The 14,046-nt window shown below is 35.4% G+C and overlaps 1 protein-coding gene across 2 annotated transcripts in view; it reads left to right on the plus strand.

Annotated features, from left to right (window-relative positions):
* LOC145293835 (GRIP1-associated protein 1-like) overlaps positions 1-14,046 on the plus strand; it is a 690,744-nt gene that overhangs the window by 510,542 nt on the left and 166,156 nt on the right. The gene's annotated exons all lie outside the window — the stretch shown is intronic.

Consider the following 14,046-nt stretch of genomic DNA (forward strand, 5'->3'; position numbering starts at 1 on the left):
AAGGCCGATAGGCCACTCAAGGATAAGGGTTAAAGAGTGTAGAGTAGTCAAAAGGACAATATAGTAATCGATAGTAATGGAAGTTCGGTAAATTTGTTAACTTAAGTGGAACGGCTCATCAGAAACTTGTTCACGTTGCACTTGAAGACAACCATATTATAGACAGCTGGAAAGCAGGAAAACGGAAGACAATTCCACAGGCGTGCAGTTCTAAGAAAGAAGCTTTGATCATGGAATCAATATTTAGGTTTAGGCACGGATAAAGAGTGGGGGGAATTATTTATAGTGTTTTCAGCTAGTCGAGTGTTTCTTGTGAAAGTTTGGCGAGGGGGGGACCATAGATTGAAGCTCAGTCGAACACTTTCCATGAAAAGAAAATAACGATAAAGCAGAGACAAACTCACAATATCTCTTCCGTGAGATAGAGGTTGCAGCGAAGAGAAAAGAACATCTCCCATCAGGCCACGAAGTCTATTTTGAACCCTATCAAGGCAGGCCAAGTCCTTTCTAGCAGCTCCTGCCCATATGTGGCAACAGTATTCCATCCTTTGACGTATCTGGCTCTTATATAGATAGAGAATTGCATCAGCAGTGAGATATCTACTGGATCGATAGAAGGATCCGACCATTTTTCCAGCGGCTTTGGCAACAGATTTGATGTACGTATTCCATTTAAGATCAGGAGTAAAGGTCAAGCCCAGAAACCTGTCAAAACTTTAGGCCTCCCCAAGACGAGAGCCATTCATTTTAATTGATGCCAGATGGGGATCAGAACGTTGATGATGTAAATATAGAAGCTTGGTTTTAGATGCATTAAAAGTAACCAGCCACTCCTTTCCCCATTGTACAACGTGATCAAGATCAGAGGAGAGAGAATCAGAGAGAACTTGGTCGTTTACTGTCTTAGATGTGCTACCATAGATGGTAGTGTCGTCAGCAAAAATGTCTACGAATGATGTAAGGATGTGATTTGGAAGATCATTAATGTAGATCAGGAAAAGAGTTGGGACCAGGATGGACCCCTGTGGGACTCCAGCATTTATACTGTGAGCTTCTGATTTTTGCCCATCAACTACTACTCTTATGAACCTATCAGAGAGAAATGATTTAATAATTGAGAAGACATTTCCAGCTATACCATAGCTGGAGATCTTGTGAAGTAAACCTTTATGCCATACCCTGTCAAAGGCCTTTGATATGTCGAGCAATTGCCCTAGGAAGGTTGCCTCTGTCGAGAGATTCGCTAATCCTATGAGATATAACTGTAAGCACATCTGCTGTAGATCTAGCAGAACGGAAACCATATTGTGTGTCACTAAGAAGGTTATTTTTGCTGAGATGATTGATTACTTCTCTATGTAACACAGATTCCAACAACTTACTCATGACGCACAGGAGACTTATTGGCCTGTACTGAGAGGGGGATGAACGATCACCTGAATTCTTAAATACAGGGCATACTGATGAAATTTTCCAGGGTGATGGGAAGCAATTCTCCTTAAGACAATGTTTAAACAGTTTTGTAAGTATGGGCGCTAGTTCTGGTTGAAGTTTTTTGAGTACTATAATTGGAATACCGTCAGGGCCGGTTGCTTTACTGGAATCAAGGTTTTTGATTAGCTTGGCAACATCATGTACAGATATTTGTATATCACATAGCATGTTTTCTGATACAGGAGGAAATATTGGGGGTTGGCGGCCTTGGTCGCAAAGGGTAGAATTGGCTGCAAAGTTCTTGGCAAAGAGTTTGGCTTTGTCTGATGCTGACGAGATTAACTCAGGTCCATTGATGATAGTTGGGATAGAGCATGCACTTCTGTTCTGGATTCTGCCAAAACTGGTGGGAACCAAGCCGCTGCTGAGCTACTTTGGACTTGACGGACTGAGCGTACAACTCTTGCGTTCTTTATTACTTTCTTACAATGGTTGCTGGCAGTCCTGAAACGGCTTTAGTTTCCATACATCTATTACGTTGGAAGCAGTGGAAAAAGTGATTTTTGTGCGCAATAGCAGCAGCACATTCTGGAGAAAACCATGGATGGCTGTTAGGTTTTTGCTGGAACTTTTTTTGAGTAAGAAATTGTCTATACCTACGATTAAATATTCCGTCAGGTCTGATACTATAACGACACATCCTTTTTAAACATGGAACGCAGAGGATGATCCGATATAAATGTACGGAAACTATCCCAGTCAGCCATAGTGTATCGATATACTGTACGATGGAGAGGTACGTCTGAGGACTTATTACATTTCATTTTTATCTTAATTGATACAACTGAGTGGTCGGAAGATCCAAGAGGAGACAGAACGGAAACTGAACATAGTTCAGGGCAAGTTGTGAGAAGAAGGTCTAGGAGACTTGCATACTGGCCGTCATTATCGGGCACACGGATGGGTTCGTGAACAATCTGAGTGAGGTCATAGGCAATGGAGAAATCATGACAGAACCTCCCCTCATCATCGGTCTTGTTTGAGTGGGTCAACCATTCGACGTTGTGAACATTGAAGTCTCCACATATATGAATGTTAGCTGAAGGATAAGCAGATAGGACTTGGTCAATTTTCTCAGATATGCTTTGAAAGATAGTAACTCCGCTGTTGTGGGGGTGATAGAGAGTAAATATAAATGCAGTAGTGTGAGCTAAAGCAACCCGGAAGCATATATAGGGTAAGTTAGGATCTTCCCTGGAGATGTCCCTACCACATGGAAAGCTATCTTTAATATAGGCACATATTCTATGCCCATGGAGGTCAGATTTAGAAGTTAAGTTAGAGTATCCTTTAATTGCGAACTCTTCTAGGGAAATAGCCTGTCCAATGCCAGTTTCACTTAAAAATAAAAGGTCTGGTTTAGTCTCCTGTAATTGGGCTTCAACCTCTGGAAGGTTAGAACGTAGACCCCTGATGTTAGAGAAGGAGACATGGTAGTGGGGGTCTATGTTGGAAGTTTCAGATCCAGGTTTAATAGTGTATTTTTTATTGAAACTTGTCATGATAGAATTTTAGAGTTTGTGGACTAGGTCGTCAGGCTTGCCCTTTTTCTCCAATTCTTGAGATACAGAATAATATATATATATTTTAATTGCAATTCATTATTGAGATGAGTATTATTTTTTGTGGACTATTATCCTCATCTTTATTAGATCTAATAAAGATGAGGATAATAGTCTGCACTAAAGTAATAGAATAATAACACTTCTACATCTATAAAATAATTATAATATAAAAGTAACAAGATTTACTTTTGGTTTTACAAGATGCATATCTTAACGTGTGTGTCACAATTTATTTTTATTTTTTTAAATTAAATCAAAGTAGAATAAATAACGGTAGTCATTCGACAGATTATTCATATTTTATGTTGACGACTATTCAATCATAAATAACGTATGAGTGTCACATGTGCATGTTGTACCACTTATTTGTAGGTATTATTTCGAATTTCCAGAAACTTTTCAGTTACTCAAGGAGGTTTAATACTTCCTATATTCTCCTTAGCATTTTGGACGATTCTTTAGTAACATTGCATTTGTGATATTAGGACACTCCTCTTTCTATTTCTATTATATTTAAATCTAGATTTGTGACTTTTTCTTTTACTCAGATATCAATAAAGAAATTAGATTTGATGATTTATTAATATATTTGTATATTTCAGAGTATAGTGAACATAATTTTAAGGGCATTAGTTTAGCAGAATGAGCCATTAATAAAAATGTTAACTGTATAAATGGTCTTCCATATTTCTATTCTTGTTATTCAATCTGTCAAGTATTGATTTTGAGTTTCGAAGATAGATTCAGCAAACTGATGCATACAAAATCGTTTCGCTTCCTTCTCTCCCGCTCATCTTTCCATTCTTTCCTTTTATTGTCTTCCCACATCAACGAGACGGTTTGTTTCACAATCTGTCACATTTTAGGTTCAAGTCATATTTTGTTTATCTCTCACATTTCAGTTTGAAAAAGTATCTCTGTCCGTCTGTTTTTTTTTCAATTTGAAATGGAATATTTGTTGGTCTATTATTATATTTCAGTTTAGAATAGTATATTTTTTGGTCTGTTACTTTTCAGTTTGAAATGATATATTTGTTTTTCTGTAGCATTTCAGCTTAAACTGGTATATTTGTTGGTCTGTCACATCTTAGTTTGAAATAGTATATTTATATTTCACATTCCATTTTGAAATGGTATATTTGTTGGTCTATGACTTTTCTGTTTGAAATGGTATATTTTTAGTCCATCACATTTAATGCTATATTTGTCTGTCACATTTCAGTTTATGTGGTGTATTTATTAGTCTGTAACATTTCACTTGAAAATAGTATATTTTTGGTCTGTCACATTCTAGTTTGAAATGATATATTTGTTGTTCTTTGACATTTGTGTTTGAAATGGCAAGTCTATTGGTCTGTCAAATGTTAGTTTGTAAATGGTATATTTGTTAGTCTGTCACTTTTAAGTTTGAAATGGTATGTTTTTGAGTTTGTTTCCTTTCAGTTTTGAATAGAACGTTTGTTGGCTTGTCACAGTTGAGTTTGAAATCGCATTTTAATCACTAAATATGCAGATGGCATTAATGCATCTGTTTTGCAACATGGCTGACTTTTTGTCTCTCTAAAATAAAAAAAAAACTCTCCTTGTCAGTCGAAAGTTGAAATAACATTTGTGTTTCCAAACGTGCTGATTAAATGGATTCATCTTTTTTTAGATGCATCCATACATCGCCACAAGTTATGCTCATTGATCTGTCACACTTATTATTTGTTGGTCCTAGCCACTTAAGTTCAATCCAAACATAGATTAAATGGATGTTTTTTGTCTGCTGGATCAGTCGATAGATCTGTCACACGTAAATAAATGTGCAGATTGAATGGACGCATCTTAAGAATATTCTTTGTTAATCTTTCTCTCAGACTTTCCTACTTTCTTAATTAATCCGTTTATGCTTCCTCTTTCTATTCTTCTGTCTCCTCTTCCTTCCACTCCCTCTTTTCTCCTTCTATAAAGTAACAACAAGGAAACACTGATTAGATTGCATACGTTGTCTTGTTTGCTTTAATGGATGCTAATCAATGATAACAATTTTTGATATTGAATAACTTGTGTGAATTTCTCTTACAGATCAATGATTACCATATTTTAATAGTTTCATAGATTAAACACTCTACATAATATATTATGCGGCTATAAACTTGCTGAAAAAGAAATAGTGCATATTGTTTTTTTTGTTTTTATTATTATTATTATCTTTTGGTCTGTCGTCATTCCTGGGTTTTCACAATTTTCTTTTCATTTAACTTAAACATCCATAACAGAATGCTTATTTTCTCGTTTGTAAAGTAAAACAAAACACTATGCCTCTTTCATAGCATTTTCGACTTGGCTTACCAAGTCATAACAGCTACCAATTGTTTACTATTCATATCATGAAGATTTAATTTGACATATTTTGCCGCGAAAGAAAATATAATTGAATCATAAAACAAGATTGTATCATTTCCAGAAATTTCTAAATTAAATTATTTTATGCATTTTTGGTTGTGTTGTTAAATTCATTGTAGATATCAATAATACTATTGTGTGCTTTTGTTGTATGTACAACGTGATGCATTCGTATGTAATAGCAACTTGATGCATAATATATTGTATTCTTTCAGAAGTAAATTTCTAATATTAAAAACATAAAAATGTTTGCTATATTTCACTGCTGATGCAGCAAGAAGATATGGTAGCATGGTTAAGTCAAATCATATAGAAAGATTTGCCACAGTGCATGGGAGATGGGTTATTTGTACGATTTTGACTTTGACTGTATAGCTCATTTGTGAAGAGATTCTGAGACAGCAGTTAGAACTCTTACATGTCTCATGTTTCACTTTCTGATATTCTTTGTTTATATCCAGCCCTGCAGACTAAATAATAGCTTGCTTAGTAATATTATCTGTTCAAACAATAGTGTCAATCACAAAAATAACTGTTTAATAAATACTAGTTTGAATAAAATAAAATATGCATCAAGTGCGCTTGGAAGCCAAATCACAACGTAATATTAGAAAAATAAACAAATATTTTACTTGTTTGAAATTTATCATTTATTTCAGAGGTATCCTCCATCTTCAGTGTGTTGTTTTGTTTCTTTTTTTTTCCTTTTCTTCCTTACAAACAGACTTCTTTCTCCAACTTTACAACATGGCAAGGAAGAAGAATACATTCCCAAATTCGACAAGATGAACCTGAAAAAATTCTGTGGTTACATCAGGCAAAACATTGTGAGAATCACATTTTAGAATGTGAACGATCAAAATTTTGATATGCTAATATGATAAAGAAGTTCACTTGCTTTATCACTTCAAATCCATCTGGCAATTGATTCCAATTATTTTGAGACAAAACCGGACATAGCGAAACTGGCATAGGGTTGACCACTTCCCTAGAGGGGTTCATAATTAAAGGATACTCTAAGTTAACATCTAAATCTGACCCCCAAGATCGCCATAGGCATGGAATATGTGCCTACATTAAAGATGGCTTTCCGTGTGGTAGGGATATCTCCAGAGAAGACCCTAATTTACCTTATATGTGCTTCCGGGTTGCACTTCCTTACACCACCACATTTATATTTGCCCTCTATCGCCTCCACAAATGCTGAGTTACTATCTTTAAGAGTATATCTGAGAAAATTGACCATATCCTATCTGCTCATTCTTCAGCTAACATTCACATTCGTGGTAACTTCAATGTCCATAACATGGAATGCCTTACCCACTCGAACAAGACAGATGATGAGGGGAGGTTCTGTCATGATTTCGCCATTGCCTATGACCTCACTCAGATTGTCCACGAACCCACTTGTCAGTATGCAAGCCTTCTAGACCTTTTTCTCACAACTTCCCCTGAGCTATGTTCATGTTCCGTTCTACCTCCTCTGGGATCTTCTGACCACTTGGTTGTATCAGTTAAGATAAAAATGAAATGTAATAAGTCTTCAGACGTATCTCTCCACTATACAATACTCTATGGCTGACTGGGATAGCTTCTGCACATTTATATCTGATCTACCACTGCATTCCATGTTTAAAAAGGATGTGTCCTCTATAGTATCAGACCTGACCGAATGGTTAATTGTAGGTATAGATCAATTCATACCATCCAAAAAATTCCAACAAAAACCTAATAGTCAGCCATGCTTCTCCACAGAATATGCTGCTGCCATCGCACACAGAAATCACTTTTTCCATAGCTATCAATGTAATAGATGTACTGAGACTAAATCACTGTAAAAGAGTAATAAAAAATGCAAGAGAGTTATATGCTCAGTCCGTTAAATCCAGAGTAGCTGAGCAGTGGCTTGGTTCCCACCAGTTTTGGCAAATAACAAACAGGATCCTGAACAGAAGCATGCGTTCTATCCCAACCATCATCAATGGACCTGAGGTCATCTCGTCAGCATCAGACAAGGCTAAACTATTTTCCAAGAACTTTGCAGCTAATTCTACCCTATGCGACGAAGACCATCAACTCCCCATATTTCCTCCTATAACAGACAACACGCTATGCAACATACAAATATCTGTGCGTGAGGTCGCCAAGCTAATCAAAAACCTTGATTCCAGTAAAGCAACTAGTCCTGACGGTATTCCAATTATAGTGTTAAAAAAGCTTCAACCAGAGCTTGCCCCCATACTTACAAAACTGTTTAAGCATTGCCTTAAGGAGAAGTACTTTCCAACACCCTGGAAAACCTCATCAGTATGCCCTGTATTTAAGAATTCAGGTGATAAGTCATCTCCCTCTTAATACAGACCAATGTCTCCTGGGTGTCATGAGTAAGTTTCTGGAATCCATATTAAATTAAGAAGTAGTCAACCACCTCAGCAGAAATAACCTTCTTAGTGACATACAATATGGTTTCCGTTCTGCTAGATCTACAGCAGATATATTATAACAGTTATACCTCATAGGATTAGTGAATCTCTCAACAAAGGCTTCTTTTCTAGGGCAATTGCTCTTGACATATCAAAGGCCTTCAATAAGGTATGGCATAAAGGCGTACTTCACAAGATTTCCAGCTACGGTATAACTGGAAATGTTTTCTCAATTATTAAATCATTTCTCTCTGATAGGCTCATAAGAGTAGTGGTTGATGGGCAGAAATCATAGGTCCACAGTATTAATGCTGGAGTCCTTCAAGGGTCCATACTGGGCCCAACTCTCTTCCTGATCTACATGAATGATCTCCAAAACACATATTTAAATCATTTGTTGACATCTATGGCAACACATCAAAGGCCGTAAATGACAAATTTCTCGCTGATTCTCTCTCCTCTGACCTTGAGCGCATGGTACAGTGGGGGAAGAGGTGGCTGGTTACTTTTAATGCATCTAAAACCAAGCTTCTATCTTTACATCATCAATGCTCTGATCCCCGTCTGGCATCAATTGAAATGGATGGCTCTCGTCTTGGGGAGGCTCCATGTTTTGACAAGCTTATGGGTTTGACCTTTACTCCTGATCTGAAATAGAACGCGTACATCAAATCTGTTGCCAAGGTCGCTGGAAAAATGGTGGGATCCTTCTACTGCTCCAGAAAATATTTCACCGCTGATGCAATTCTCTATCTATATAAAAGCCAGATACGTCCAAGGATGGAGTACTGCTGCCACATCTGGGCAGGAGCTGCTAAAAACAGCCTATCCTGCCTTGACAGAGTTCAAAATAGACTTCATGGCTTAGTGAGAGATGTCCTTTTCTCTTCCCTGCAACCTCTTTCCCACAGAAGAGATATCGCGAGCCTGTCTTTGTTTTATCGTTATTTCCATGTTCCGTTTGCCTGTTTCCCACCTGACTGCAACTTGGATGTCTTCAAGTCCAACATAAACAAATTCCTGATAAACCGCCCCCTTAAGTAAGACACGTTATCAAATCTCCATTACTAATGATTACTGCGATATTATCCCATTGATTACTGTACACACAATAACCCTTATCCCCGAGTGGCTTCTGGGCCTTGATAAGTGGTGACTACCATGCAAAAAAAAAAAAAAAAAAAAATTTGTATATTTTAATTTTCCATGTTTTTTCTATATTTTTTCAAACTTTTTGTTTTACGTCTTTAGTTGTTAGGAACAAATATGCAAAAAGAATATAATAATAATTTAGAATATTTCTTTTGTAAAAAGTCTTCCATGAAATCTCTTGCTAAAGTTACTGGAAAATGGTTGGATCATTCTATAGCTCCAAAAGGTACAGTTTGAAGTTATAAAACCTCAAAATTTTTCAAAAATTGGTGCAGGACCCTACTCAACATTACATGAAAAAGGACTAGCTTGGTGGAGGAATTAGTCAATTTCAAAGAAAGGAATGTCATCAGCAATCATCTGGTGAACAGAGACAGAATACTCTTTCCACTGTTGTACATCAAGTTCAACTTAATCAGTTCATCAAGGTTTTAAACAAGGATGGTGACTGCTTCACTTACTTGTGCCAGGCTTTTCAAGGATTGACCACGGAGAAGTTGAAAGCTGGCATCTTTGACAATCCTCAGATCTGCCAGCTCATCAGAGATCTAGAGTTCAAAAACTCAATGAACGAAGTGGAACTGGAAACGTGGAAGGCATTTGTTCTGATAGTAAAGAACTTTCTTGGCAACAATAATGCGAGAAACTATGCAGAACATTGTCGACAACATGCTGACTGCTTTCAGAAAGCTGAGCTGCAACATACACTTATTTTTACATATGGACTGGTTTCCTTAGAAACTGAATTCAGTGAGTGGCAAGCAGAGGGAGAGATTAAAGATGAAAGAAATAGACATCACATACCAGGGTCGCTGGGATGGAGTCATGATGGGTGACTACTGTTAGATTTTCCCGAGAGACCTCCTTGCCGCTGAGTTTGAAGAAACAAAAGTTCAAGCCGTGAAGTTTGAACAATGGTGAAGTAACATGCAATTTACATGTACTTTCATCAATGCCGTCATTCAGTTTACCTGATAGAAACATTAATTACTGTAATCAATATATGTTGTTTGCAAAACATTTTTCCTCTTAAAAACATATTTAGGATGATATGTGTTAACAAAAATCAGCTGATAATGCCACAAAAATGTAATCGATTTTGTCACAAGATCTGATTTTTTTCAAATCAATTTAGCACAAAAAACTGACCTGATGGAGAGAAATGATGTCATTTTCTGATTCAACAGTGCAAAATTACCCTAAATTAGTTGTCGAAATCTGGGCAATATTCAAAAAGTAAAAAATTGTTGTCTACTGTAATGGGAATAAAAAAAAAATTTGTAAATTTTCTTTCATTGTTTCTCATCAGTTAAGAAAACATTTCCAAATTATCTAACTCGAATAATGAAATTGATAAAATCCCAATCATGTTATAACCATAAACACAAGTGAATTTATTTAGAGTTGATGTTTGAAGATACACAAAAGAGTTTCCAGTCTATATATTGGAATCAAAGTGCTGGCACAATTAAGATGTTTAGCCATTCCAATACTATTTAGGTCATCTGGCTGTCCCTTGCATCAAATACCAACCTTTGAGTTCGTTGGAAAGCAAATCAATCAGGGCACTGTTGATAATCTGTTTAGAAAGAAGGAAAAAATGTAGTGTTGGAATATAAGTTAAAATATATCATTTTTATCTTTTCTTTTTTTTTTTTGTAAGACTTTTTATCAACAACTTCTCTCTGCAAGTTAATTTTAATTGTTGTAAAGGTTATTTCCTCCTTCATTAAAAAAGCAATATCTGGAGTTTTTTTTCACTTCTTACTGGTTATATTCTTTTCTGATAAGAGTCTACAAAATCAATTTTTACCCATGTTTATGAATATTTAAAAATGTTGCTGTATTTACAATGAAAAAAAAAAGAAAAGAAAATCAATAACCTGTGTAAAGGTGTCTGCACAAGGAGGCGTCTATAATGAAATAAACATTGCATCATCATCAACTGCACTTTCAAATGACATGGTAAGCAAAGTTCAGAATGACTGAACACATTTCCAGGTGAAGCAGGAAAAAACTATGGTTATTCCAGAGTTTTCCTTCTCTTAGACTAATTGTACAATCAAGACTTGACAGTCTAATTTTTACTCATAACTGGAGAGAGAATGGATTCATCAATTTCCCAAGGTTATTAGTAAAAATGGTGCAGTAACCTTGTTGACCTCAAATTTAGTAAGCTGATCTTATCCTGTTGTGAGTGTTATATGAGGAGGGAGTTTTTTTTTGGAATATAAAATACTCAAGCGTTCCCCCAGTCACATGTGTATTCTGTTCAACTGAGATAATTTTAATGACACGTTTTTGCAGAGAGGTGTCATCCTTCTCTTACACCACCTGGTATTCTAAACTGATCAGCCATCTGGCACTGGCCAGCCTCAACATTGCTGAACTATGTTGATCTAACAATAACTAGTGTGTCAATATGACTATGCTAAATTCTACAATTTATCATTACTGGTACCATTAAAATGAGCAACTTTTTGTGCTCCAGAATTTATTTTTCTACATAGTTACCATTTTTTCTGTATGTAGCAATTCAATAACACATTTCTGCTTCTGAGGCACATCCATGACAAGTGTTGTTTTCTTAGTCTCACACCGTCAATATGTACAACAAAGATTTCAAACTTTCTAATCATGACACATAAGTTCAGTTATTATAATATTGCAATTTGCAATCCTCTCTTGTCCATTCATGAAGAATAAAAAATAGGAGCCATTACTTTTGGAATGACCCTCATACATGACAGAGACATGCACCTGGCCAGAAGAAACAACATGATTGATTGTCACAAAATAATTGTTGATTGAGTCAAAGCCACCTGTAAAGATTAACTTTATCTAAAGTTTAACTGTAGATGAGGGTATCACATCACTAAATAAGGAATTTAGGAGCATGGTTACATTAACAGCAAAGGTGAAATCTCAGGGTGTTGCAAATTGTTATATGGCCGAAATTGAGATTGTCAATCTGGTTTGATTTTGATAAAATATCCCACCGGATTTCTGTGTCTTCCTTCCATAGTAATCTGCACTCTTTCACTGTCACCAATAATAAAGATATATCATATTTTTATGCATTTGTGTTGTCAGTCTTTTAGGCACAGCAGAAATACAATAAAAAGAAAGCAGTTGCCTCAATGTTTCTGCATTAACTAGACGTGCCTTTGGGTACACTAAAAAATCCCATCTCTTACTGATAGTTTTATGGAAGAATATTTAATTTTCTGTTTTTTTTTTTTTTTTTTTGCTTATACTTCTCTTATTTGCATTTGTTAATAGAACCTTATTTTTATATGAGATGCCATATGTTTCCGAATTGCATTATAACTTTTTATTTGCATTCTTATGGTACTGTTGGTTAACAACTTTAGTCATACTCCCTTGCATAAAGAACGTCATATAGACTTTCAATTTGATGAAATGTCTGTGGAAGGGGAGGTTAAATGTAAGGAGTTTGGCAAAGTGGAGAGTCTAGAACCTACTAGTAGCTGAAACTAAAACTGTTAGAAGAAATATATGTAAAAGCCTACTTTAATATAAATGTCTGCTTCTTTTATCATTTGGCAGAGAGTAGTTCAAACAATTAGCAAACGGGTATTAAATCCTGTTAGAACTCACAGCAAAAAAGAAATTCAATTACAATATTTAAGTCTCCTTTTCTCACAGCTTCAAGACACATTCGCTTGGTAATGAATGCAGCACTTAACTATAGTGATTTATAAAGACACTCTTATTGACTGCTACATGTGATAAAATATAATTTCATAAAACCTATCAACTTATATCAGCAGTAAACTGTGCTTTTCAGGACAAATCTCCATTTTAACTTACATTATCAGCAAATTAGAGTTAACTTAATAAAAAAAAGGACTACACTATTTAAACAAACAACTCTGATGCAGGTGTTAGTCCTGCCACTGAATCCTGAACTACAAGCAGTGGGATGTATTTATCTATTGAAATAAAGCACTTTCTATACCTCCTACATTTTTATTCCGCCCAAATGGATCAAAGGGGATTGCAAATTGCAGTGTTATTATGACTGCACTCCTCTTACAATTTTTTCCTTTTTGTCTTCTTTCAACTATTTCTATGGATTATTGGACATTAAGCTACCAGATTATAAAAAAAATTGGAAAAAAAAATTTTGGAAGGGGGTTCAGTTTCACATACAATATTCTAGTAAATCGATCCCCCATTTTCAGAATCGATTTACAGCCCTGACTCTTTCAGCCCCTCCCCCACCATTATTATTATTATTATTATTATTATTATTATTATTATTATTATTATTATTATTATCATCATTTCTTTTTTTTGCAACTTTTCACTTTGAGAAAAGTTTGGTCTGCCTCTCCACCGTCATTATTTTTTATTTATTTATGACATTTTTAAAGGTGATTTTGCATTTAACAACTCCCGCTATTTTTTAAATACTACTAGTCTGCTTGTTGGCCCTTAAAGGATAAAATGAAAAATGTTCATAATAAAAAGTGATTTTGAGAGTATATTGTCTTTTATTGTCTTGAGAAAACATTTTTTTAAAGTGATGAGTGAGAAAAATAAAACTCATGAAGCCTCCAGAGCACTACTGCAAGCACTAATTAAAATTTAGAAAGCCCTACTAAAAGCAAATTTCTACCCCCCCATCCTTGAAGAGAAAATATTTTTGAAGTAAGGCATGAAAAAAAAAATTGTCAGAATCCACGTGAGCGCTACTAAAAGCAGTAAATAGGGTTATAAATATGATTATAGTTATTGTATTTATATTTAAATCAACAGTGTTAAATTACATTTATTTGTAAGAAAAACACGTTAAAATAAGTTAAAATAAAAAATTATTGTTGACCTTGTGTCTGCTTTGAATAGTAACAGTGGCTTTTAATATTGGACTTAAGACAGGGCGGCTATGAAATAGGTAAGCATCCCACTGAGTTGTGTAATGTCTCTTTTCATACACTTTTCTCATCTGATCTCTTTTATTAGTGGTTTCAGATTCTCATCATAAATCTGAACTGGCA

This window comes from Euprymna scolopes, chromosome 15, assembly GCF_053919585.1.
Source record: "Euprymna scolopes isolate OS-2025 chromosome 15, ASM5391958v1, whole genome shotgun sequence".
Taxonomy (NCBI): domain Eukaryota; kingdom Metazoa; phylum Mollusca; class Cephalopoda; order Sepiida; family Sepiolidae; genus Euprymna; species Euprymna scolopes.